The sequence below is a fragment of the Stenella coeruleoalba genome (assembly GCF_951394435.1).
Source record: "Stenella coeruleoalba genome assembly, chromosome: X".
In the NCBI taxonomy this organism is placed as follows: Eukaryota; Metazoa; Chordata; class Mammalia; order Artiodactyla; family Delphinidae; genus Stenella; species Stenella coeruleoalba.
The window spans coordinates 116,735,972-116,763,147 of record NC_137152.1 but is presented as its reverse complement, the minus strand read 5'-3'; the positions used below and the strand labels follow the sequence as shown (position 1 = coordinate 116,763,147).

Here is a 27,176-nt window from a genome sequence, read left to right as displayed (position 1 = left end):
TAATAATGTATTGACTTAAAGGATAGACAAATACATCAGTGAAATGGAAAGGAGAATCCAGAAATAGCCCCTAACATGTATGGTCCAATTCCTTCTGACAGAGGTACCAATGCAATTCATTAGGGAGAGGAAAGTATTTTCAAGGAATGGTGCAGGAAGAACTAAATATCTAAAAGGAAAAACAAGTCACTCATATCCCACACCATAGAGAAACATTAAGTTGAAATGATTTGCAGACATTAATAAAGGTGAGAATTACATTGTAAACATCCTAGAAGAAAGCTTTGGGGGGGATAGCTTTGTCACTGTGGACAAGAAAATATTTTTTATAATAGAAAAAGCAATAATGAATAACATGATAAGCTGGACCTAACAAAATTTAAAACTTAACGTTAATCAAAGGTACTGCTTAGAAATTGAAAAGGCAGGGGCTTCCCTGGTTGCGCAGTGGTTGAGAGTCCGCCTGCCGATGCAGGGGATGCGGGTTCGTGCCCTGGTCCGGGAGAAAAAAAAAAAAAAGAAATTGAAAAGGCAAGTAAAAGACTGGGACAATAATCTCAATATATGTCCTAAAAAATCATTGTTATCAGGAATATATAAAAAACCTCATACAAATATGTATCAAGGTTATATAGAAAACATACAAATAATAAGAGGAACAGAAGATTAGATTCAGAGTGAGATGTGAAGATATGATGCAAGGAAGTGGCCAAGAACCCAAGGATGTGGGTGGCCTCTAGAAGTTGGAAAAGGCAAGGAAAGGGATTCTCTTCCTCCAGAAGGAATTCAACCCACTGACACCTTGATTTTAGCCCTCTTAAGACTCATTTCAAACTTTGCACCTTCAGAACTGTAAGATAATAAATTTGTGTTGGTAAGATACTAAATTTGTGGTAGAATTTGCCAGGACTAGGTTTACCAAACATTTATTTTTGTCAAACCTCAAAGATGAAAAGGATTATGTTGTTTGGACAAATGAAAATTGAAACATGAGTGAGGGTGACCATGTTTTCACATCTTTATAAATTCTTAAGCTTAAATTCTTAAGAAACTTAAATTTAAGAAACTTAAATTCTTAAGTTTCCTTAAGTTTCCTATGTACATTGATTTCCTATGTACATTTCCTATGTACAAGTTTCCTATGTACATTGATTTAAAACAATGTAAATTTAGTTTATAATTCTGGTGGTCAGAATTCCTTAATGGATCTCAGTGGTCTAAAATCAAGATTGTCATCAGGACTTCATTCTTTCTGGAGTTATTACTCCTGGCCTTTCCCTGCATCTATAGGCTGCCCTCATTCCTTGGCTTGATAGCCCCCTTCTGTCTTCAGAAGTATCAATGGCTGGTTGAGTCTCTTGCTACCATTTCTCTGGTTCTCTCATTTTTGCCTTCCCCTTCATTACATTAGGCTGTAATAATTGTCCAGATAATCCAGGACAGTCTCTCCATCTCAACATCAATTGACTAGCAACTTTAATTTCATCTATAACCTAATCCCCTTTTACCTTGTAAACAAACAATACAGGCTCTGGGCATTAGGGTGTGGACATTTGGGGGTGTGCGTTACTCTGCATACTACACAGCCATCCTTGATGTTTTACCCTGGATACACTGAGCCATGTTGAGACTGTTGGGGAAGCAACGGGGTGTATTTGAAAGATCATTGGCATCAGATAGGCCTGGAGTTTGCTCTTTACTAGCTGTTAATACTTGGATATGTCACTTAAATTCTTTGTCACCACAGTTTAGCTAAAAATGGGTATGATAATTACACCTACCTTTTTATAAGGGTGATTGTAAGGACAGAATGAGATAGTAAAGTTAATAATGAAATAGTAATAACCATTCGTTGAACCCTCGCTATTTGAGATACAGAATAGGTCCCAAACAAATGTTTATGACCAGGGTCATGATTAAAAGCCCTCATGGAGTGCAGTGGTGGCTTTTGGCCACTTAAGTAATTAAGTTTCATCTGGCTTTGGCTCTGTCAGATCTGTAGTTTATTTCCGTGCTCATTTGTAGCTGCAGTTCCCAGATACTTACTGCCATTTCGGCAGGTGCGTATGCTTTGCCTACATCTTATTTTACCCCATTTTAGAAGTGAATGGCAGTGCGACCCTGTTCTAAGCTCATTGAGAAGCACCTTGTTCTCGATGGCTCATACTACAGCATACTCAATCCACATACTATTTAGGGGAGCAGCCATACTGCCGTATTGAGTTGGCCCGAATTAATACTGTATTTTGCAAACGGAAAATCCGAAGCACAGAAACCAGGCTGTAAATTAGTTGGTCTGGTCAGAGATGATACATCTCATAAATAATTTGCACATGGCCTGCAATCTTTGAAAAGGTTCTCTAGGGAAGTTTGGCTGCCTGAAGGGGAGCACTTGCTTTTTCTCCATTGTGCCTCGCTGTCCAGTGTGTGAATTTATTGGTGGTTGGGATGGAAAAGGTGTCGTCGGCCCCACTGCGGGGAAATCTGGTGAATGCCTGTCGTGTCTCTCTGCAGTGTTGGGTCTGGGAGCGGCTGAGAGCCGGAATGGCCCACATTCAGCTGCTTTGCCCCTCATGTCCTCCCTGGCCTAGCGTAATTAGATGATGCTTTCTGTTCAGACTGATCACTCTTACGCTTGCCTTTAGTATTGTTTGCTCTGTTTCCTTTGAACAGAATAATGAATTCCGTTTCCTTTTAGTCGTATTCTGTTTGATCCACTTGTCTCTTTGAAGACAGTCAGTGGAGCTCTGTAGAAAAGTGGTCTGTGGGGAAAAGTTTAGGTTTTTTGACATTAATCTTTTAGGCATATTCATCTTTAACAAATGAGACTTTTTCGCATTTCTCACCTCTTCGTATCTGTTTAACACTGACCAGTTTTCAGTCCTTAGTCTTGTTTCGCTGTTGTATACGTTGACACATCTTTTAATACTGCATTTCTGAGTTTTATTTTGTGTTTGTGTACAACCTGTAAATGAAGGTTTTTTTTTACATCGATATTTTAAATGTAAGATTAAATAATCATATTTTGTTTTGGATAAGTAAATTCTAAACTCTGAGCCACAGTAACAAGATATATTATGTAGCATTATAATAATTTTGGTACTATATAAGATTGAAGGGGTAGTAATGATAGCCTGTATATAAACTTCCACTGGAAAACATTTCAGTTTAAAAAGTTGTTCTTTTGTTAACTGGGGTTCTAATTCTTCTTGGTTAAATATATACCATGTGCACTTGGAGGAAAACATATTGGTCTGTACTTTTTTTGCTAATTATAACATCTTAATTAAGATTAATTAATAGATTGCGTTTCCTTTAAAGTATCTAAAAATAAAATGAGTCAATAACATTGTTCAGCCTTTTATTGCTTAGCCTTCCAGGCACACAGCCAGGCCCATGCTGGCCTCTTGCCCCTCGGAGGCAAACATCCTGCCAGCCCTCTGGTCCCCAGTTAATTGAGCAGAAGTCTGCATGGTGGCCGTCCAGTGATTTCAGTGCCCTCTGGGGCACTGAGTTGACAATAGAGTGAGTCTCAGAGAGGTCTCTAATTGACTAACTTCTGCTGCTATAAGACTCTGTATTCAAATGGAACAAATTTGAGCTGTTCAACCCTTCTTTGGCACCTAGCCAAGTTCTGGATGGCATAAAACCAGCACTTACTTAAGGCAGTGGCATTGTTTGTAGTGGCAGGAGCCATGCTGAAGACAGTCGTGTTGACTTGCTGCCACGTTGTAATTTGAAGACAGGTATTGAGTCAGATTTCTTTTTCAAATGTCTCTTTGTAAAAGACAGCACTGTAGGGGAAAGGGCAGTTTCAGATCTGTTTCCCAAAGTCTGTCTGAAAGCTTCTTGACGCGCCTAAAGTTATAATACCTTTTGCTTATCATCTTGGACAACTGTCTGTCACCTGTTGTCATAGAGGTTGTTGATGTCACGCAACAGTAGATTAATAGCAGAGTGATTTTTTTTTTCCAAGATGAAGCTTGAAAATATTTCTTGGGTCTAACACGGGAAATACGTATTTGTGCATAGCTGAATTCTGCACACAACTGAAAGTTGCCCTATTAAGTTTCAGGAGTTTGTTTTAAATGCTTTCTTCCGTACATGCTAGTGAAAAGTCATGTGTTGAGGAACCTAATATGTTCTTCTTGTAGGCAGACTGTAGTCTACATAATAATAACTCACAGTCCAAGAGGATACTGAATTGGGAGTGAAGGGAAACCATGTGTATAATAGAAAGAGGAAAAGGCTAGAAGGCATGAGCCTTGGGTTTGCTACCATCTCTTCCATGAATTTTCAGAGTAACATGGGAAAAATCATTTACTCTATGTGTGAAAGTTTTGTCATCTCAATATTTGGGGGTGACAGACCCCAACCTTTCCCATAGGATATATACAAAACCTTTCTGAAAGCATGAATGCTATACAACAAAACCTAATATTTTTTAAAGTACTTAGGATGTGTAAATAACTTTGAAGGCACATAACAACCCTAGGAAATAGGTACTAGCATTGTCTCCATTTTGTAGCTGGAGACAGTGTAACAGGGAGAGGTTAAGTGGCTTGCCCCCTTGGTCAGGCTAATAAGGTTCAGAGCCAGAATCTGAACCCAGATAGTCTGGCACTAGAGTCTGTGCTTAACGACTGCTATATCATACTATTTGAACACAGAGAGAAAGGATGATTTCTTGCCTTTCCCGTGAAGACTTTTCCCCAGTCTCCTCTCGTAGTCAAAATGAATGTGACACCTCAGGCTTAACTCTCTGAGTGGTCTGATCAGTAGTAAGGAGAGTTTACATCTTCCATGCAGGATCCCTGTAGCCAACCACAGACATTTAAGGATCTGCTCATTGAAAACTAGGAATTTGTCTGAATGTGGGGGCATTGACTAGTGGAGTGCTTTGTAAGTATACAGATTCCTAGGCCCTTCCCTTGGAGATACTGACTTACTAGGTCAAGGGTGGGGTGTGGGAATGTATTTCTTAAAAGCTCCCCAGGTGAGATATTTGTGTTAATAGTGAAGTTAACTCAGCCATAAAAAAGAATGAAATATTGCCATTTGCTGCAACGTGGATGGACCTAGAGATGATCATATTAAGTGAAATAAGTCAGACAGAGACAGACAAATATCATATCGCTTATGTGTGGAATCTAAAAAAAAATGAGACAAATGAACTTACATACAAAATAGAAATAGACCTACACACATAGAAAACAAATTTATGGTTACCAAAGGGGAAAGGGAGAGGGATAAATTAGGAGTATGGGATTAACAGGTATATACCACTATATATAAAATAAACTACCTGGATTTTACTGTATAGCACAGGGACATATATCCAATATCTTATAACCTATAATGGAAAAGAATGTACACTTTCTTTGCTGTACACCTGAAACTAACAATATTGTAAATCAACTGTACTTCAATACAAAAAAAATAGTGAAGTTAGCAGAACTTTAGAAGGACTGTACCCAGTGTGTACCCCTCACTTGTACCTTAATCTAGCTGCTGGGCTAAATGCCTTAGATGAAGTTTGTCATCCCTAAGTATCCCTGGGGGATTGGTTCCAAGATCCAGTGGATACCAAAATCTGAGATGCTGAAGTCCCTTATATAAAATGGCATAGTATTTGCATGTAACCTAAGTACATCCTCCCGCATACTGTAAATTATCTCTAGATGATTTATAATACCTAATACAGTGTAAAAGCTATGTAAATAGTTGCCGATGCATGGAAAATTCAAGTTTTGCTTTTTGGAACTTTCTGGAACTCTTTTTTCTGAATATTTTCAGTGCATGTCTAGTTGAATCCATAGATGTGGAACCACAGATACCAACGGCTGACTTTACTATTCAATGAAAGCTCAGCCAGAAGCCTTTCCCTGCTTCTCTAAAATGAGAGAGTTCTAAGTGTGCCTATTGAGTGATTACTGTGAAAATTCACTCCATGCCCTTGGTGTGATCCCACCATTTTCATACAGATGAACTAATGTCATGGCACTAAATGTTGACCACTACATTTTGGGGAAAAACATGAGTTTGGACGTGCTTAAGGGAGATGCCAGAATCTGGAAAAACAGTATGTTTTTCTATTTAATTGTTTCAGTATCTTGAAATAGGCACAGTGTTTCTTCTCCAGCAACTACGTTATTATTAAAGATCAGAAATTCATCTTTGGAGACTGAGCGTTGGGCAAAGTGTCAAAGCTGTGGCTGTGAGTGACATAGAGAGTGGCCTTGGGCAAGGCACTAAACCTATTTCTGTCTGTCTCCTCATTTGTTACCTGGGATCCCAGCATTTACCTTTTTTTTCAAGGGAATATGCCATTAATCAATCAATACATGTGCTGCATCGTCTACTTTTAAATAAAAACTAGCTCTTATTATTATCTGCTGAAATGAAGGAAAAATGTGACCTTATTTTCTTGTTGCTTAATGTCTCTTGGCAACTGAGGCAGTAGGAAAGAGACATCGAGTCCAACCTCAGCTTCCATTACAAGCTGTCTCTCGCAGTGTATTATGCGAGAGCCTGGAACAGGGAGGTATGATAAAAAGGCCCATAAGGGGCTGTGTACAAGTCTCCACACCAAGCACTGATTAACACTTATTGAATATCCCCTGAGGAAAGAACACGTTCCGAATGGGCGTGGCTTACTCGGGTTTGTTCTCTGTGGCTCTTAGTGTCTGTCTTCACCCCTCAGGCCGGGTCTCCCCAGCCATTGCCAGTTCAGTCATTTGTATAGAACATGATTCCAGGGCCGTTTGGAACTTGGGTCATTGTAAAGATGACCAGTAAAGCTATAATGTGAAGGAGTACAACCTCAGTGTAGACCATAATGAGAATTCCATTCAGTTTAAAGTAGGTGCCACAAACTCTCTGTAGGGTGGAGAAGTTCTTGTCATCTGTCATTTCTAATCATTAAGAGGTTGCTGATAATCCTTAAGAACTGTGGCCCTGGAGACTTCTTACGGTGTCTGTTCCGTTGTTTGTGTGGTATTGCACTTACTTCCCTTGGTTTGGTCTTGCTCTTGTTCCTATAAGGGAAAAAAAGCTTATAGTATTTGTGAAGTATTTTTTAATACAGCCTTTAAGTTCTGAGTCCTAAGCAATATTTAACATATAAACACATTACCTCCTTCAAATATCCTCTTCACAGCCCTGGAAGTAGGCGTGTATTAGTGCAGAATTGTCTCTCCAATCTCAAGACTCTCCAATCTTCTCTCTGTCAAGATCAGGAAAATCAAAGAGATTATGTGGGACCAACATCTTCTCATACCTGTGACGATGGATGAGGATTTTACACCACCATTTTGGGTACAGTCACTCCTTGCATTGTGTCTAAACTGTTGCAGGGGTTTGTGTCTGTGTGTGTGTGTATAAGGGCGTATTTGACATTAAAATGTAATCACTCTACTCTCAAAATGGTATGTCATAACAGCAGTTTGCTATGTACTGTGGGAGGTACAAAAATAAAAGAACCTCAGATTCTCAAAGGGGTTTGAGTACAGTTGAGGAAATATGGGAGATGTGCATCTTAAGGGGAAAAAAAAACTAGCAAAGAAAGTAAAGTAACAAGAGATGATACTACTAATTAAAGAGTAGTATGAGATCATATTTTAAACTCCATGTCTTCCATTTACTAACTGGCTGTGGACGATCCACTTCATCTCTCTATGCCTCAGTGTCCTCATCTGCATAGTGGGGATACAGTTAATACCTTTTTAATACGATCATTGTAAGGACTAAACGAATTAATGTATCTAAAGCATTTATAACAGTGCCTGGCCAGAAGTGCTTTATGAATGAGTACTACCTATTTTTATAACTATAAGGGGTTTAAAGAAAATACTGATGCCCCTCCTTTAGGTATACCTGTGGGACCCAATAAACTGGGGATATTTTCAAACATTTCTCTCACTTCAAATTAAGATTTAGCTTCCCTGAGTGTGAGGACGAGGCTAATGTTCCTACCTAGTCTCTTCCAAAAAAAATTTTTTTTAAAACATCTTTACCAGGGTATAATTACTTTACAATGGTGTGTTAGTTTCTGCTTTATAACAAAGTGAATCAGTTATACATATACATATGTTCCCATATCTCTTCCCTCTTGCGTCTCCCTCCCTCCCACCCTCCCTATCCCACCCTTCCAGGCAGTCACAAAGCACCAAGCTGATATCCCTGTGCTATGTGGCTGCTTCCCATTAGCTATCTACCTTACGTTTGGTAGTGTATATATGTCCATGCCTCTCTCTCGCTTTGTCACAGCTCACCCTTCCCCCTCCCCATATCCTCAAGTCCGTTCTCCAGTAGGTCTGTGTCTTTATTCCTGTCTTACCCCTAGGTTCTTCATGACATTTTTTTCCCTTAAATTCCATATATATATGTTAGCATACGGTATTTGTCGTTATTTTCCTGACTTCACTCTGTATGACAGACTCTAGGTCTATCCACCTCATTACAAATAGCTCAATTTTGTTTCTTTTTATGGCTGAGTAATATTCCATTGTATATATGTGCCACATCATCTTTATCCATTCATCTGTCGATGGACACTTAGGTTGTCTCCATCTCCTGGCTATTGTAAATAGAGCTGCAATGAACATTTTGCTACATGACTCTTTTTGAATTTTGGTTTTCTCAGGGTATATGCCCAGTAGTGGGACTGCTGGGTCATATGGTAGTTCTTTTTTTTTTTTTTAACATCTTTATTGGGGTATAATTGCTTTAGAATGGTGTCTTAGTTTCTGCTTTATAACAAAGTGCGGTAGTTCTATTTGTAGTTTTTTAAGGAACCTCCATACTGTTCTCCATAGTGGCGGAACCAATTCACATTCCCACCAGCAGTGCAAGAGTGTTCCCTTTTCTCCACACCCTCTCCAGCATTTATTGTTTCTAGATTTTTTGATGATGGCCATTCTGACTGGTGTGAGATGATATCTCATTGTAGTTTTGATTTGCATTTCTCTAATGATTAATGATGTTGAGCATTCTTTCATGTGTTTGTTGGCAGTCTGTATATCTTCTTAGGAGAAATGTCTATTTAGGTCTTCTGCCCATTTTTGGATTGGGTTGTTTGTTTTTTTGTTATTGAGCTGCATGAGCTGCTTGTAAATTTTGGAGATTAATCCTTTGTCAGTTGCTTCATTTGCAAATATTTTCTCCCATTCTGAGGGTTGTCTTTTGGTCTTGTTTATGGTTTCCTTTGCTGTGCAAAAGCTTTGAAGTTTCATTAGGTCCCATTTGTTTATGTTTGTTTTTATTTCCATTTCTCTAGGAGATGGGTCAGAAAGGATCTTGCTGTGATTTATGTCATAGAGTGTTCTGCCTATGTTTTCCTCTAAGAGTTTTATAGTGTCTGGCTTTACATTTAGGTCTTTAATCCATTTTGAGCTTATTTTTGTGTATGGTGTTAGGAAGTGATCTAATCTCATACTTGTACATGTATCTGTCCAGTTTTCCCAGTACCACTTATTGAAGAGGCTGTCCTTTCTCCACTGTACATTCCTGCCACCTTTATCAAAGATAAGGTGTCCATATCTGCGTGGGTTTATCTCTGGGCTTTCTATCCTGTTCCATTTATCTATCTGTTTTTGTGCCAGTACCATACCGTCTTGATTACTGTAGCTTTGTAGTATAGTCTGAAGTCAGGGAGCCTGATTCCTCCAGCTCCTTTTTTCGTTCTCAAGATTGCTTTGGCTATTCGGGGTCTTTTTTTTTTTTTTTTTTTTTTTTTTTTTTTGCAGTACCCGGGCTTCTCATTGTTGTGGCCTCTCCCATTGCGGAGCACAGGCTCCGGACACGCAGGCCCAGCGGTCATGGCTCACGGGCCCAGCCGCTCCGCGGCATGTGGAATCTTCCCAGACCAGGGCACGAACCCGTGTCCCCTGCATCGGCAGGCGGACTCTCAACCACTACGCCACCAGGGAAGCCCTATTCGGGGTCTTTTATGTTTCCATACAAATTGTGAAATTTTTTTTTCTAGTTCTGTGAAAAATGCCAGTGGTAGTTTGATAGGGATTGCATTGAACCTGTAGATTGCTTTGGGTAGTAGAGTCATTTTCACAATGTTGATTCTTCCACTCCAAGAACATGGTATATCTCTCCATCTATTTGTATCATCTTTAATTTCTTTCATCAGTGTCTTATAATTTTCTGCATACAGGTCATTTGTCTCCTTAGGTAGGTTTATTCCTAGATATTTTATTCTTTTTGTTGCATTGGTAAATGGGAGTGTTTTCTTGATTTCACTTTCAGATTTTTTATCATTAGTATATAGGAATGCCAGAGATTTCTGTGCATTAATTTTGTATCCTGCCACTTTACCAAATTCATTGATTAGCTCTAGTAGTTTTCTGGTAGCATCTTTAGGATTCTCTATGTATAGGATCATGTCATCTGCAAACAGTGACAGCTTTACTTCTTCTTTTCCGATTTGGATTCCTTTTATTTCCTTTTCTTCTCTCATTGCTGTGGCTAAAACTTCCAAAACTATGTTGAATAAGAGTGGTGAGAGTGGGCAACCTTGTCTTGTTCCTGATCTTAGTGGAAATGCTTTCAGTTTTTCACCATTGAGGACGATGTTGGCTGTGGGTTTGTCATATATGGCCTTTATTATGTTGAGGAAAGTTCCCTCTAGGCCTACTTTCTACAGGGTTTTTATCATAAATGGGTGTTGAATTTTGTCAAAAGCTTTCTCTGCATCTACTGAGATGATCATATGGTTTTTCTCCTTCAATTTGTTAATATGGTTTATCACATTGATTGATTTGCGTATATTGAAGAATCCTTGCATTCCTGGAATAAACCCCACTTGATCATGGTGTATGATCCTTTTAATGTGCTGTTGGATTCTGTTTGCTAGGATTTTGTTGAGGATTTTTGCATCTATGTTCATCAGTGATATTGGCCTGTCATTTTCTTTCTTTGTGACATCCTTGTCTGGTTTTGGTATCAAGGTGATGGTGGCCTCGTAGAAGGAATTTGGGAGTGTTCCTCCCTCTGCTATATTTTGGAAGAGTTTGAGAAGGATAGGCGTTAGCTCTTCTCTAAATGTTTGATAGAATTTGCCTGTGAAGCAATCTGGTCCTGGGCTTTTATTTGTTGGAAGATTTTTAATCAGATTTTTAATTCTGTTCTCTCAATTTCAGTGCTTGTGATTGGTCTGTTCATAGTTTCTATTTCTTCCTGATTCAGTCTTGGCAGGTTGTGCATTTCTAAGAATTTGTCCATTTCTTCCAGGTTGTCCATTTTATTGTCATAGAGTTGCTTGTAGTAATCTCTCGTGATCTTGTGTATTTCTGCAGTGTCAGTTGTTACTTCTCCTTTTTCATTTCTAATTCTATTGATTTGAGTCTTCTCCCTTTTTTCCTTGATGAGTCTGGCTAATGGTTTATCTATTTTGTTTATCTTCTCAAAAAACCAGCTTTTACTTTTATTGATCTTTTCTATCGTTTCCTTCATTTCTTTTTCATTTATTTCTGATCTAATTGTTATGCTTTCTTTCCTTCTGCTAACTTTGGGGTTTTTTTGTTCTTCTTTCTCTAATTGCTTTAGGTGCAAGGTTAGGTTGTTTATTCGAGATGTTTCCTGTTTTTTAAGGTGGGCTTGTATTGCTATAAACTTCCCCCTTAGAACTGCTTTTGTTGCATCCCATAGGTTTTGGGTCGTTGTGTCTCCATTGTCATTTGTTTCTAGGTATTTTTTGATTTCCCCTTTGATTTCTTCAGTGATCACTTCGCTATTAAGTAGTGTGTTGTTTAGCCTCCATGTGTTTGTTTTTTTTACAGATCCTTTCCTGTAATTGATATCTAGTCTCATAGCGTTGTGGTCGGAAAAGATACTTGATAGAATTTCAATTTTCTTAAATATACCAAGGCTTGATTTGTGACCCAAGATATGATCTATCCTGGAGAATGTTCCATGAGCACTTGAGAAAAATTTGTATTCTGTTGTTTTTGGATGGAATGTCCTATAAATATCAATTAAGTCCACCTTGTTTAATGTATCATTTAAAGCTTGTGTTTCCTTATTTATCTTCCTTTTGGATGATCTGTCCATTGGTGAAGTGGGGTGTTAAAGTCCTGTACTATGAATGTGTTACTGTCAATTTCCCCTTTTATGGCTGTTAGTGTTTGCCTTATGTATTGAGGTGCACCTATGTTGGGGGCATAAATATTTACAATTGTTATATCTTCTTCTTGGATCGATCCCTTGATCATTATATAGTGTCCTTCTTTGTCTCTTCTAATAGTCTTTATTTTAAAGTCTATTTTGTCTGATATGAGAATTGCTACTCCAGCTTTCTTTTGGTTTCCATTTGCATGGAGTATCTTTTTCCATCGCCTTACTTTCAGTCTGTATGTGTCTCTAGGTCTGAAGTGGGTCTCTTGTCAGCATATATATGGGTCTTGTTTTTGTATCCATTCAGCCAATCTGTGTCTTTTGGTGGGAGCATTTAGTCCATTTACATTTAAGGTAATTATCGATATGTATGTTCCTATTCCTGTTTTCAAAATTGTTTGGGGTTCATTATTGTAGGTCTTTTCCTTCTCTTGTGTTTCTTGCCTAGAGAAGTTACTTTAGCATTTGTTGTAGAGCTGGTTTGGTGGTGCTGAACTCTCTCAGCTTTTGCTTGTCTGTGAAGTTTTTAATTTCTCCATCAAATCTGAATGAGATCCTTGCTGGGTAGAGTAATCTTGGTTGCAGTTTCTTCTCCTTCATCACTTTCAGTATGTCCTGCCAGTCCCTTCTGGCTTGCAGAGTTTCTGCTGAAAGGTCAGCTGTTAACCTTATGGGGATTCCCTTGTGTGTTATTTGTTGTTTTTCCCTTGCTGCTTTTAATATATTTTCTTTGAATTTAATTTTTGACAGTTTGATTAATATGTGTCTTGGCGTATTTCTCCTTCGATTTATCCTGTATGGAACTCTCTGTGCTTCCTGGACTTGATTAACTGTTTCCTTTCCCATATTAGGGAAGTTTTCAACTATAATCTCTTCAAATATTTTCTCAGTCCCTTTCTTTTTCTCTTCTTCTTCTGGAACCCCTGTAACTTGGATGTTGGGGTGTTTAATGTTGTCCCAGAGGTCTCTGAGACTGTCCTCAGTTCTTTTCATTCTTTTTTCTTTATTCTGCTCTGCAGTAGTTATTTCCACTAGTTTATCTTCCAGGTCACTGATCCGTTCTTCTGCCTCAGTTATTCTGCTATTGATCCCATCTAGAGTATTTTTCATTTCATTTATTGGGTTGTTCATCGTTGTTTGTTTCATCTTTAGTTCTTCTAGGTCCTTGTTAAATGTTTCTTGCATTTTGTCCATTGTATTTCCAAGATTTCGGATCATCCTTACTGTCATTATTCTGAATTCTTTTTCAGGTAGACTGGCTATTTCCTCTTCATTTGTTAGGTCTGGTGCATTTTTATCTTGCTCCTTTATCTGCTGTGTGTTTTTCTGTCTTCTCATTTTGCTTATCTTACTGTGTTTGGGGTCTCCTTTTTGAAGACTGCAGGTTCGTAGTTCCCGCTGTTTTTGATGTCTGTCTCCAGTGGCTAAGGTTGGTTCAGTGGGTTGTGTAGGCTTCCTGGTGGAGGGGACTAGTGCCTGTGTTGTGGTGGATGCGGCTGAATCTTGCCTCTCTAGTGGGCAGGTTCACGTCTGGTGGTGTGTTTTGGGGTTTCTGTGGCCTTATTATGATTTTAGGCAGCCTCTCTGCTAATGGGTGGGGTTGTGTTCCTCTCTTGCTAGTTGTTTGGCATAGGTTGTCCAGCACTGTGGCTTGCTGGTCGTTGAGTGAAGCTGGGTGCTGGTGTTAAGATGGAGGTCTCTGGGAGATTTTCGCCGTTTGATATTATGTGGAGCTGGGAGGTCTCTTGTTGACCAGTGTCCTAAAGTTGGCTCTCCCACCTCAGAGGCACAGCACTGACTGCTGGCTGCAGCACCAAGATCCTTTCATCCACATGGCTCAGAATAAAAGGGAGAAAAAGTAGAGAGAAAGAATTGGTAGAGTAGGAGGAAAGAAAGAAAGAAAGGAGTGAGGGAAGGAAGGAAGAAAGAAAGAAGAAAAGAAGGAAAGAAAGAAAGAAAGGAGGGAGGGAGGGAGGAAGGAAGGAAAAAAGAAAGAAGATAAAGTAAAATAAAATATAATAAAGTTATTAAATTAAAAAATAATTATTATGAAAAAAATTTAAAAAAAACACAAAACGGACAGATAGAACCTTAGGAGAAATGGTGGAAGCAAAGCTATACAGAGAAAATGTCACACAGAAGCGTACACATACAGACTCACAAAAAGAGGAAAAGGGGAAAAAAATCATAAATCTTGCTCTCAAAGTCCACCTCCTCAATTTGGGATGATTTGTTGTCTAAAGGAGGGTCGGAAGGAAAGAAAGGAAGAAAGTAAGAAGATAAAGTAAAATAAAATAAAGTTATTAAAATTAATTATTAAGAATAAAAATTAAAAAAAACGGACGGATAGAACCCTAGGACAAATGGTGGAAGCAAAGCTATACAGACAGACTCTCACAGGGAAGCATAAACATATACACTCACAAAAAGAAGAGGGGAAAATATCATAAATCTTGCACTCAAAGTCCACCTCCTCAATTTGGGATGATTCCTTGTCTATTCATGTATTCCACAGGTGCATGTACATCAAGTTGATTGTGGAGCTTTAATCCGCTGCTTCTGAGGCTGCTGGGAGAGATTTCCCTTTCTCTTCTTTGTTCTCACAGCCCCCAGGGGCTCAGCTTTGGATTGGGCCCCGCCTCTGCGTGTAGGTCACTGCAGGGTGTTTGTTCTTCGCTCAGACAGGACAGGACGGTGTTAAAGAAGCCGCTCATTCGGGGGCTCTGGCTCACTCAGGCCGGGGTGGGGGGGGTTGGGGAGGGAGGGGCCCGGAGTGTGGGGCGGGCCTGCGGCGGCAGAGGCCGGCGTGACGTTGCACCAGCCTGAGGCGCGCCGTGCGTTCTCCCGGGGAAGTTGTCCCTGGATCCCGGGACCCTGGCGGTGGCGGGCTGCACAGGCTCCCCGGAAGCAGGGTGTGGATAGTGACCTGTGCTCGCACACAGGCGTCTTGGTGGCGGCAGCAGCAGCCTTGGCGTCTCATGCCCGTCTCTGGGGTCCGCGCTTTTAGCCGCGGCTCGCGCCCATCTCTGGAGCTCCTTAAAGCAGCGCTCTTAATCCCCTCTCCTCGTGCACCAGGAAACAAAGAGGGAGGAAAAAGTCTCTTGCCTCTTAGGCAGGTCCAGACTTTTCTCCAGACTCCCTCCCGGCCAGCCGTGGTGCACTAACCCCGCAGGCTGTGTTCACGCCGCCACCCCCAGCCCTCTCCCTGCGCTCTGACCGAAGCCCGAGCCTCAGCTCCCAGCCCCGCCCGCCTCGGCGGGGGAGCAGACAAGCCTCTCGGGCTGGTGAGTGCTGGTCGGCACCGATACTCTGTGCGGGAATCTCCCCGCTTTGCCCTCCGCACCCCTGTTGCTGTGCTCTCCTCCGGGGCTTCGAAGCTCCCCTCTCCGCCTCCCGCAGTCTCCGCCCGTGAAGGGGCTTCCTAGTGTGTGGAAACTTTTCCTCCTTCACGGCTCCCTGCCACTGGTGCAGGTCCCGTCCCTATTCTTTTGTCTCTGTTTTTTCTTTTTTTCTTTTTCCCTACCCAGGTACGTGGGGGGTTTCTTGCCTTTTGGGAGGTCTGAGGCCTTCTGCCATAGTTCAGTAGGTGTTCTGTAGTAGTTGTTCCACTTGTAGATGTATTTCTGGTGTATGTGTGGGGAGGAAGGTGATCTCCGCGTCTTACTCTTTTTCCATGTTCCCGGAAGCTGGGTTTTTGTTTTTTAAAAATTTTTATTGGTGTACATTTGATTTACAATGTTCTATTAGTTTCAGATGTACAGCAAAGTGAGTCAGTTATACATATGGAAAACAGTATTGAGGTTCATTAAAAAACTAAAAATAGAGCTACCATGGGATCCAGCAATCCCACTCCTAAGCATATATCCAGAGAAAACCATAATTCGAAAAGATACATGCATTAGGTTTTGACAGTGCACCAGGCCAGCAGATTTTGTTCTTCCACTAACAGATTGGGGCTTTTGTTATGTAGAATGAGGGAAGAGGCCTGGAGGGTTCTGGGCCCCTCCTGCAGCAGCTACTTTTTTCTCCTAGGCTCCCTCCACAAAGGAAGCTCTTTCTGGACTCTCCTCAGCCTTCCTTATGAGCACCCATTAGGATCCAGAGACAATAACGCTTCAGGAGTATGACCTGCAGCCCCCAGGAGATTCACATGTTCTTGCCTGCCTGAATCTACCTGTTTGTCAACTGTTACAGCTGAACCGGTGTTCAGTAGCTTCTGTCCCAGGTAAGCCAGCATTCATACTCAGTCTGTTTCTGCATGTGGCTCTCTCCAGATTGTGGCTTATTTGGGTTTCCTGCAACCTTACCTCTATTATACAGTCACAGAAAGTTGAAAAGTCACAAATTAGCGATTTGTCTGTTTTTCTTTCTTGTAAGGACGGGAGCTGTGTGCTTTCCAGATGTGTGTCTACCCAAGCAGAAACTGGAACTTCTGTAAAGATTTCTAAATACTGCTTCGGGTTCTTTAATAGCTGTGGGCCTGTTAAGGTATTTTATTTCTCTCTGAGTCAATGTGGTTAGCTATATTTCTTCTATTTTTGGAAGAGTTTGAGAAAAATTGGTGGTAATTGTTTAAATGTTTCGTAGAATTCGTCGGTGAAGCCATTTGGTCCTGAGTTCTTTATTGGGAGGTTTTTTGATTCCTGATTCAATATCCTTACTCATTATTGGTCTGGAGATGCCTCTTTGTGGTTTGAAAAGGTCACGCGGGTCAGAGTCAATGAATGGAGTACCGATTGGTTTAAAAGTTGAAATTCTCAGCCCAGATTCCCTTTGGTCCCAAACTCTAATGCTATCCTCACTTGCATACAACTTGAAGCCACTGATTTTACTATTATTGACTTAAATTCTCTACTTTCTTCGGTATACCCTTTGTCCCTAATTCCCACTACCTGTTTGCCTTTACACTGTAAAATCAGTGCTTTCCAGAAAGGTCTGGGTCTGACCTCCCTCCGCAGCCCACAGAGGAGAAAGGCCATCTTGGACTCCTGTGCCCCCGCAGAGGTCTGAGCACCCACAGGGGCAGGCCTGGCTCCCACTGATGTCCTGCCACTGCCACCATCACCACCCATCCAGCATGGGCAGCAGCGACCACTTGTTCCTGGCTGCCTGGTCTTGTGTGTCCTGGATCCTGCTCAGGCGTTTCTTCCAAACAGGGAGAAAGATGAGCAGTCCTGACCCCTGCACCTGCCCCCTCCCTCCACCCACCCCAACCTCAGAGCCCCTGGTTGCTCGTCACTTTAGTATACTTTTCCCTTTAGGTTTTCACGAGACTTTGTTCTGGCTACAGTGATTTAACACTGTCAGGCATGAAATGGAGAATGTATTTGACAAAGAGATTTAGTGGATTCCTTGAAGGTGAGAGGGTCCTTCATAGCAAGGCTTGACTTAGAAGTTGGTAGTAATTACGTCAGTTCACCATCATTTTTTGCGTCTACATCAGCATGGTATATTGGACTAGAGATCAAACTACCTTCTTTCATTCAAGAAATTAAAACTTCTTCCAGCTCTTTACTTAAAGTATTATTAAAAGAATGGTTCTAGAAGTAACTGTAATTAAGTGTTAATAGTGTTTGGTTTGTACAGTTGGTAAATCCTGTCCAATGGGTAATGCCATGTTACAGGAGGTGCTTCAGTATGAAACAGTAGATTGTATCAGTGAGGGTCCATTCCAGAGACAGAAACCGTAATAGTAATTTGAACAGTGAAAAGTCAATATTAAAACCACTAGCTAGCCTCTAAATAGGAATAGCACACGTAAGGGGCAGCTAGAGCTTGGGAGAATCCCCAAGGAAGGAACAGACTTGGAAGAGCCTCCTACCCCAAGGCTGAAATTTAAACATCAATGGAGAGCGTGTGGCTGCAGGCTACTGGATGGCGGAGGAGTTTGCTTTGGTGTCACAGACTAGAGCTTGTTCACAAGAAGCCGTTGGATGGGGTTCCAGTGACGTTCTCAGGGGTGCCGTGGGCTGGTGCTGGCATGCAGGATGCCACGTGCTATGTAAATTAACACATTCAGAGGTTTGGGGGATTAAAACGTAGCCATCATTAGGGGGCATTATTGTGCCTATCACAGTATATATAAAATTGGGGGGAGGTGCTGTAAATATGCCCTAGGCTATGAAGCAACGTTATTTCCATTATGCAGTGGTTCTAGAATCTAGCTTTGCTTCACAGACAAAAGGAGAGATGCCTCCTCCAGGCCAAATATAGGATCCTGAATTTATGCCAGATTTCCAGGTGTAGAACCCAGGAAAGTGCATTTCCAAGAAACCTCCTTCTCACCTCTCCTCTCTAAAATAATGTCTAACAGCAAATCTATAAGTCAGCATTTGAGGTTTTTTAAACCCTCTTTCAGTTTTAATGACTTACCATGTCACAACATTGATGCCCCAAAACTGTTTGTGAGGTAATTTTCCCACATTGACATGCTACAGAGAAAAAAGCTAGTGGCCAAAAATTTCTGAAGCTTTCTTCATGTTTGATTCTGCTCTGGGAGATTAATGATGGGTATTAATATACAAAGGCTCTGAAGGTCCTGCAGCACAGAAGCCTGGTTAACTTCGTGTAACCCAGTTCCTTCAAAATTTGTCTACAAACTACTTTTCTATTCTTAACACTTATCAGTATCCCACAGAATACACCTTGATAAATGTTTCCCTAGGATCCAGTGAAAGAGAGATCAAAATTCTTGGTTCAAAGGAGGAAGAGAATAAAGTATGGTTATTCTTTGTCAAATGGGATGTGGACATTTCTGAGAAAGCTAGTAATATCAAGCTATATCTATCTATGCTCTATCTAAAATATACCGTGTAAGTAAAACGTTCAACTCAGAACTTGCAGATAAAAATTGTCTGTTGGTAATCTTTTGCCTCATTTATTTCAACTCTCAGCATCTTAACTTGTTTAATATTAATTTGAGTCGTGGCAAGGAAGCAACAGGCTGCTTTTCTCATGGTAAGAGACAATATGTATCTTTCCAGGTGGTTTTTAGAGAAAAGAGATCGCTTCAATCTTAAAACATGTATTGGCACTTGGACACATACTTATGTTGTTTTATGTTTGTCTCCGGAAGATTTTTGATAAAAATTGGAGGTGAGATGAGCTGAATATTGAGGCTTTCCAGAATGTAGACCAAAGAAATGTGTTCTTAAAATACAAACTAATGAATATTGACTAGTAAAATATTGGGACTAACTGGAAAGTGGTATTCTGAATTAGACCAATATCAGGGTATAAAATATTTCCAGTAGCTGTAATTCCTACTAAACTATGAGAATAAAGGCAGTCAATGTGCAGTGGATAAAAGTTACAAATACTGGAGCTACCCTGTCTGGGTTAAAATAGCCCAGTTCTTTTATTGCTAGTTGTATGGCCTTAGGTAAGTGACAATCATCTTTCTTTGTTTTAGTTTGTTCATATGTTAAATGGGGTAACAATAGTATCCACTCATAGGATTTTTTTTTTTTTTTTTTTTGCGGTACGCGGGCCTCTCACTGTTGTGGCTTCTCCTGTTGCGGAGCACAGGCTCTGGACGCGCAGGCTCAGCGGCCATGGCTTACGGGCCTAGCTGCTCCGCAGCATGTGGGATCTTCCCAGACTGGGGCACGAACCCGTGTCCCCTGCATCGGCAGGCGGACTCTCAACCACTGCGCCACCAGGGAAGCCCACCTTGGAACCTATTTTAACCTGTGATTGCTCTCTCTAAAATAGTTTCTAACTAGACTACTCCTCCCCCTGCTCAGGAAATGGGCACAAAGCATCTATTTCCTTTTTAGTTTTTCTTCCATTACTTAAGCACAGGTTTCAACCTTGGCAGGATGGAGCAGGTTGTTCGTGAAAACAAAAGAAGAATCAGTGTTTTCTCAAATATAACTTCAGTCTAAAAATAGATACTAGCTATTTTATCTGCAGTTTGAAACTACCAGCCTTTCTTCTTGTTTGTCAAGCTCCATTCTGCCTTTGTGATACAGGAGAGAAGAGTGCTGGGTGAGTGAAGGGCAAGACCTCCATGCTGTCAGCCCAGCTGCTAGTGCAGAGTAGTACAGCCTCTACCCCACCTTTAGCGGGATCAGTTAGCCCCACAAGGGACAGCCAGTGTCTCAGCAGTTTCTGACAAACCCCTCCTTGGCTTCCTGTACTCCCACAGAAGTTCTAGGTAGGAGATGATGAAGATGATGAAGGTGCGGGGTCAGGCCCTAGATTCTCTTTTCAACACTCCTAAGAGACCCAGGGATACTGGGACCTGCCTGCCTCTGAATTAGGACTCTACCATTGGTGAATCGTGAATTATCCTTTGGGGAAATTGTGTATTTCCTTTGCTGCTTCTAGAGAATAGACTGTTCATTGTCCTCATGTGAAATACAAATTAACCTGTTAGAGACCGTGTCTTCAGGGAGTGCGCTCTTTGAGCCTCATAAAAATGCTGAGTGAGGCCTGGCAAGGTTGTCAGTTGCATAATTGGGAGGAAACAGGCACCGGGAATCGTCACACCCTCCCTGCTCTTGCCCTTTCAGCCAGTGAAACTCTCAGCCACTTTCAAAGGTGATTGAGTCCTACTGACTTGGACTGTCAACTTCCTTCTTTCCCACCTCAAAATGTCCCCAATCTTTCTTTTCTACCTCAGAAAAATGAGTGCATTTTCTGTTCCAAGAATGACCCCTACACTTGTGATTAATTTTTCTTTTTCTTTTCTTTTTTTTTTTTTTGGCTCTCTCACCAAAGAGATAGAGAGAAGACCTCTGACCAAGTCTAAATCTTCTGTTTTGTAGACTGTAAAAGGCTATTATTTTGCTCTTTTGATTTACTCCTGAAGAAAATGTTACTTCTGGTAAATTTCCTGGAAAAGGCTCTTTCACGGACTGTTATCAATGTCAAGTTTGGTTCAGTTCATCCCACTACTACATCCAAGTGCAGGACATCCCTTTAGTGTGCTTTGCACAAAGCCTTGCCCAGGGGGTGGGCCTGGGGGGGTGCGTCAAGAAAGGCACACTGTTACTAAATACCTGGCATTTGTCTTAGTAACTTGACCTGAAAATGTGACATTTACTGTTATTCAGGAAAATCGACGGTAGGAATAAAAGTTTGTAATGAAAGTGGAGGGGAAAAAGGAAAAAAGAAAGTGGAGGGGGAATGGTCACAGGACAGTGAAACGTCAGGGCTCCAATCACATTGATCCCATTTTTCATTCACTCCCTTTTTGGTCAGAATCATGACTGTAGACTTAATGTACCATGGAAATTATTTCCCACAGGATAACTTTGGAGCCATCAATGGAAGAATGCGGTTTTCGAGCAGGGCAAACTTGTGTATACTGGAAGAATTAACCTCTAGATCTGGTTGACTACTTTTATGCCATTTGCATATTCCCACTTTCCTGAAACAGTTTTCGCTTCCCAGGACACCAGTCTCCCTTCTATTTCCTCCGACCACAATGAGCATTGTTTCCTAGCCTCATCTGTCACCTCTGTGTCCTCATCCAAACCTCTTAATGCTGAGGACATCAAGGCAGTCCTTGGACTTATGCTGTCCTCTATCTACACTTAATCCTAGGTGACTCATTTAGCCCCATGATTGAAATTACATCTATAAACTTAGGTCCCCGAAATGTATGTATCTCTCACCCAAGTTCTCTCCCGAGTCCAGACATTCACATACAACTGTCTACATCTCCACGTAGATGTCTAATTGGCATCTCCAACTTAGTATATCAAAACTAAGCTCCCAGTCCCTTCTCTAAACCTTCTCCATCTCAATAAATGCCAACTCCATGTTTCCAGGTGCATAGGCAAAAAAATAGTGTTATTTTTGCCTTCTCTCATTCTCTCACACCTCATAATAAATCCAACAAATTTTACCACTCGTACTTTCAAAATATATCCAGATTATGACCACTTCTCACCACTACACCACTGACGCCCTTGTCTAAATCACTACCTATGAAAGTGTGTGGTAGCCACCTAATTGCTTTTTCTCCATCTATCCTCATCCCACAAAGTAGAGAAAGTGATCCTTTGAAAATATAAAACAGCTCATGTCACATCTTTACTTTCAACTCTCCAATGGCTTCCCATCTCATTCAGAGCAAAATCCCATGGCCTTACTCTATTCTCATGGTACCTGGCTTCTTACATCTCTGACCTTATCTCCTCCCACTGCCCGCCTTGTTCATTTCACTTCCAGCCATAATAGTTTCCTTCCTGCAACTCAGACATGACTAACAAGTTCCTTTCTCAAAGATTTTGTATCATTTTCATCTGGAATGCTTTTCCTCCAGATATTTGCAGAGATTAAATTACCAGTGTATTCATCAGGTCTCTTGTCAGATTTCGTCTTACCAGAGAGACTTTATCCGCCTCATGAAAAACAGTAACCCCTGTAGACACTCCCTATCCTGTTACCCTGCTTTATTTTTCTTCAGAGCACTTACACTCGCTGACATATTATAGCGTGCATTCACTTATGTTTAATCACTTACACATCATTTAGTTATATGTATTAATGCATGTGTACACGCACACACATGTGCGCACACACACACCATTAGAAGCTATGGGAGGGGCATGAAACAGATTCTTCCTCACGGCACTCAGAACGAACCAGCTCTGCTGACGCCTTCATCTTGGACTTCTGGCCTCCAGAACTATGAGACAGTACTTTGCTAAGGCACCCTTAGTGAACTAATACAATGCCTTTTGTCATGATGAGAAAGTTCCTGTCTATTCTTATTTCCCAGTCTTTTTTTTTTATCATGAAAGTGTGATAAACTTTGTCAAATGCCTTTTCTACATCATATGAGATAATCGTGTGCTTTTTTCCCTCTTTGGTGTATTACATTGGTTGATTTTTCTTATGTTGATCCATCCTTGCATCCCTGGGATCAATTGAACTTGATCATGGTATATAATCCTTTTAATTTGCTGTTGGATTTGGTTTGCTAATACTTTGTTGAGGATTTTTGCATCTTTATTCATAAGGGATATTTGGTCTGTGATTTTCTTTTCTTGTGATATCTTTATCTGCCTTTAGTATCAGAGTAATATTGGCCTTGTAGAATGAGTTAGGAAGTATTCTCTCCTTTTCTATTTCTTGGAAGAGTTTGAGAAAGATTGTTGATAATTCTGCTTTGTTTGGTAGAATTCAACAGTGAAGCCATCTGATCCTATACTTTTCTTTGTTGGGAGGTTTTTGGTTACTGATTTAATCTCTTTACTTGTTGCAGGTCTGTTGAGATTTTCTATTATCTTCTTGAATCAATTTAGGTAATTTGTATATTTTAGGAATTTGTCTGTTTCAGCCAGATTATCTAATTTTTTGATGTAGAATTATTTATAGTCTTCTCGTATAATCCTTTTTATATCTGTAAGGTTGGTAGTTATGTCCCTACAACATTTCTGACTTTAGTTATTTTCACCTTCTTTCTCTTATTTTTTTCTTTCTCAGCCTGACTAAAGGTTTGTCAATTTTGTTGAGCTTTTCAAGGAATCAACTTTTGGTTTTGTTGATTCTCTTTATTGTTTTACTCTTCTCTATTTTATTTATCTCCACCCTAATGTTTATTATTTTCTTCCTTCTGCTAGCTTTGGGTTTAGTTTGCTCTCCTTTTTAGTTTTCTTCTTCTTTTTCTAGTTCCTCAAGATGTAAAATTCGTTTATAGATTTGCATTTACAGCTGTAAAATTTCCTTTGGTCCCTGCCCTTGCTGCATTCCGTAAATTTTGGCGTGTTGTGTTGTCATTTTCATTCATCTCTAAGTACTTTCTAATTTTCCTCGTGATTTCTACTTTGACCCATTGGTTATTTAAGAGCATATTGTTCTTATTACACTAACGAGACTGTAACTCTTTGTGTCTTACACTTCTCAGCAGCTAGTGCAGTTCTTAATGCAACAATAAATACCCAGTATTCATTTAAAAAAAACGTATTGTTCAAATTCCACACACTGTGGATTTTCAAAGTTTTTTGTTTTCTTTGCAGTGGACTCTCATTTCATTCCATTGGGGTCAGAGAAGATACTTTGTATGATTTCAGTCTTTTTAAATGAACTGAGTTTTGTTTTGTGGACTAATATATGGCTGCTTCTAGAGAATATTCCATGTGCACATCCAAGGAATGTGTATTCTGCTGTTAAGTAATTTTGCTTCATTTTCTAAAGTTCTGTTACAGGTCTTCAAATGGTTTATTCATAAAAAGTAACAAGTTCAAAGTTTCCGAGTCCTTATAAGTGTGAATTTTCATTCGTTCGCCTTTTCCACTGAAGAACCATATACAGGATCTAGAGTGTGTTTGTCTTTAGAGTTCTTCGAGTGTTGCTCCATTGTCATTTAGTTTGGGGATTTGTAGAGAATTTTGATTTAATTCATTCACCACATTTATTTTAACCCCACTTCGTTGCAGGTTTTAGTATTTCACTTCTGATGGCCAATAACACAGCCCTCTCAGGGACAGTAACAGGTACTTTGGTGCTCATTTCAGAGTTATGTTAGATGGTCAGGATGCATACCGATTGCCATAGCTATGTTCTCCCCTATTTTTAAAGTAGACTGTTTTTTAGAATAGTTTTAGTTTCACAGCAAGATTGAGCAGAAAGTACAGAGATTTCCTATATGCCCCCTGTCCCCACACAAGCATAGCCTCTCCCACTATCAACACCCCCACCAGAGTGGTACCTTTGTTACAATTGATGACCCTACTTTGACACATCATTATCAACTAGAGCGCATAGTTCACATTTGGGCTCACTCGTGGTATTGTATGTTCTGTAGGTTTGGACAGATTTATAATGACGCGACTGATAAGACATCCACCATTAGAATGGTCATACAGAGTAGTTTGACTGCCCTAAAGATCCTCTGTTCTCCACCTGTATATCCCTTCCTCCCCCAACCCCTGGCAACTGCTGATATTTTCACTGTATGTATCAGTTTTACTTTTCCCAGAATGCCATCTAGTTGGAATCTTAGAGTATGTAGCCTTTTCATAAGGACTTCTTTCACATAGTAATATCTAGTTAAGATTCCTCCTTGTCTTTTCATGGCTTGATAGCTTAGTTCTTTTCAGCGCCGAATAATATTCCATTGTCTGGATGGACCACAGTTTGTTTATCCATTTACCTACTGAGGGACATCTTAGTTGCTTCCAAGTTTTGGCAGTTATGAATAAAACTGCTGTAAATATGGGTGCAGGGTGTTGTGTGGACATAAGTTATCAACTCCTTTGGCTAAATACCAAGGCACACGATTGTTGGATCATGTGTTTAGTATGTTTAATTTCCTAAAAAATGGACAAACTGTCTTCCAAAGTGGCTGTATCACTTTGCATTCCCACCAGCCATGAAAGAGATTTCTTGTTGTTCCACATCCTCGCTAGTATTGGCTGTTGTCAGTGTTCCAGATTTTAGCCATTTTAATAGGTATGTAGTGGTATCTCATTGTTTTAATTTACAGTGATGATGATATATGATGTGAAGCAGCTTTTCATGTGCTTACTTGACATCTCTGTATCTTCTTCAGTGAAGTGTCTGTTAAGGTCTTTGGCTCCCTTTTAAACTGGATTGTCTGTTTTCCTATTATTGAGTTTTAAGGGTTTTATGTGTTTTGGATAACAATCTTTATCAGATATGTCTTTCAAAACTATTTTCTCCCGGGCTTCCCTGGTGGCGCAGTGGTTGAGAGTCCGCCTGCCGATGCAGGGGACGCGGGTTCGTGCCCCGGTCCGGGAAGATCCCCCATGCCGCGGAGCGGCTGCGCCCGTGAGCCATGGCCACTGAGCCTGCGCGTCCGGAGCCTGTGCTCCGCAGCGGGAGAGGCCACAACAGTGAGAGGCCCGCGTACCACAAAAAAATATTCTCCCAGTCTGTGGCTTATCTTTTTATTCTGTTGACAGTGTCTTTCACAGAGCAGAACTTTAAAATTTTAATGATGTCTAGCTTATTGAATCTTTCTTTCATGGACTGTACCTTTGGTGTTGTATCTAAAAATCTTTGCCATATCCAAGGTCATGTAGGCTTTCTCCTGTGTTATCTTCTAGAAGTTTTATAGTTTTGTGTTTTACATTTAGGTCTGTGATCCATTTTGAACTAAGTTTTGTGTAAGGTGTAAGGTCTGTGTCTAGATTTATTTTTTTGCATATGGATGTCTAGTTGTTCCAGCATCATTTGTTGAAAAGACAATCTTTGCTCCATTGTACTGCCTTTGCTCCTCCATCAAGGATCAGTTGACTATATTCATGTGGGTCTATTTCTGGGCTCTCTGTTTTGTTCCATTGATCTAGTTGTCTATTCCTTTACTGGTACTACACTGTCTCGATTACTGTAGCAAGTATATATACCTTCTCCTGTTGCCTCTCCAAGCTGATGGGATTGCCTCTGGAATTGCAATTTTGCTGGGTTTGAGGCAGGTTATGAGGCTGTTGCTGGGTCCACAGGGGAGTCTGCGGTGGGCAGGCCTATTACCAGGGGCTTAGGCGTGGGTCTTATCAGGTCTTTGGGTGGATGGGACTGCCTCCAGGACCTTATTCAGTAGGGTGGCACTGGGTCGAGGGTCAATTCCCGTGTTCACAGTTGGGTCCTCAGACAGTGTGCCTGTAACAAATTGTTAAGCTGGGGTGGTCCTGCTGAGTCCCTAGGTGGGTTCCTAGGCAGGCAGGATTTCTTGCTGACTATGGCTAGAAAGGGCTGGGGACTACTTCTCGGGCCCTTTTAGGATCTCCAGGGGTACAGACAGGAGTGTCTTCTGCCGGGAGCCTGGGTGGGCAGGACTGCTTCGCGGACTGCAGCTGCGAGGGGCCAGAGCCCAGTTATAGGGCTGTTTCAAACTCTACAGTCAGCCTGAGTTTGGCAGGCTGACCTCTAGGGGCTCCCAGACTGTGCCTGAGCAATGCTGGAGATGGGCCACAGGCCACTGCAGCGTCCACAGCCAAGACCAAGGTCTGTGGGCCTTTTACCTGAGACACAAGTGGGCATGACTCCTCATGGGTCTCTTGTTGTAGGGTGCTGGTGGCAGAACCAAGTGGCAGAACCAACCCCAACAAATGGGGCTGAGGTGTGAGTCCACA

At 40.9% G+C, this 27,176-nt stretch overlaps 1 protein-coding gene across 17 annotated transcripts in view; it reads left to right on the top strand.

The window, feature by feature from the left end:
- Positions 1-27,176, top strand: part of LOC307180944 (uncharacterized protein) — a 622,728-nt gene that overhangs the window by 266,490 nt on the left and 329,062 nt on the right. For 14 of the 17 annotated variants that reach the window (XR_013825813.1, XR_013825814.1, XR_013825815.1 and 11 more), the window contains 2 exons: positions 7,160-7,317; positions 16,156-16,348. The exons of 1 other annotated variant lie outside the window; for it this stretch is intronic. The gene's annotated coding sequence lies outside the window, so the exon portion shown is untranslated. The remainder of the gene's footprint in view (positions 1-7,159; positions 7,318-16,155; positions 16,349-27,176) is intronic. 2 more of the 17 variants (XR_013825816.1, XR_013825819.1) reach the window with 1 other exon arrangement.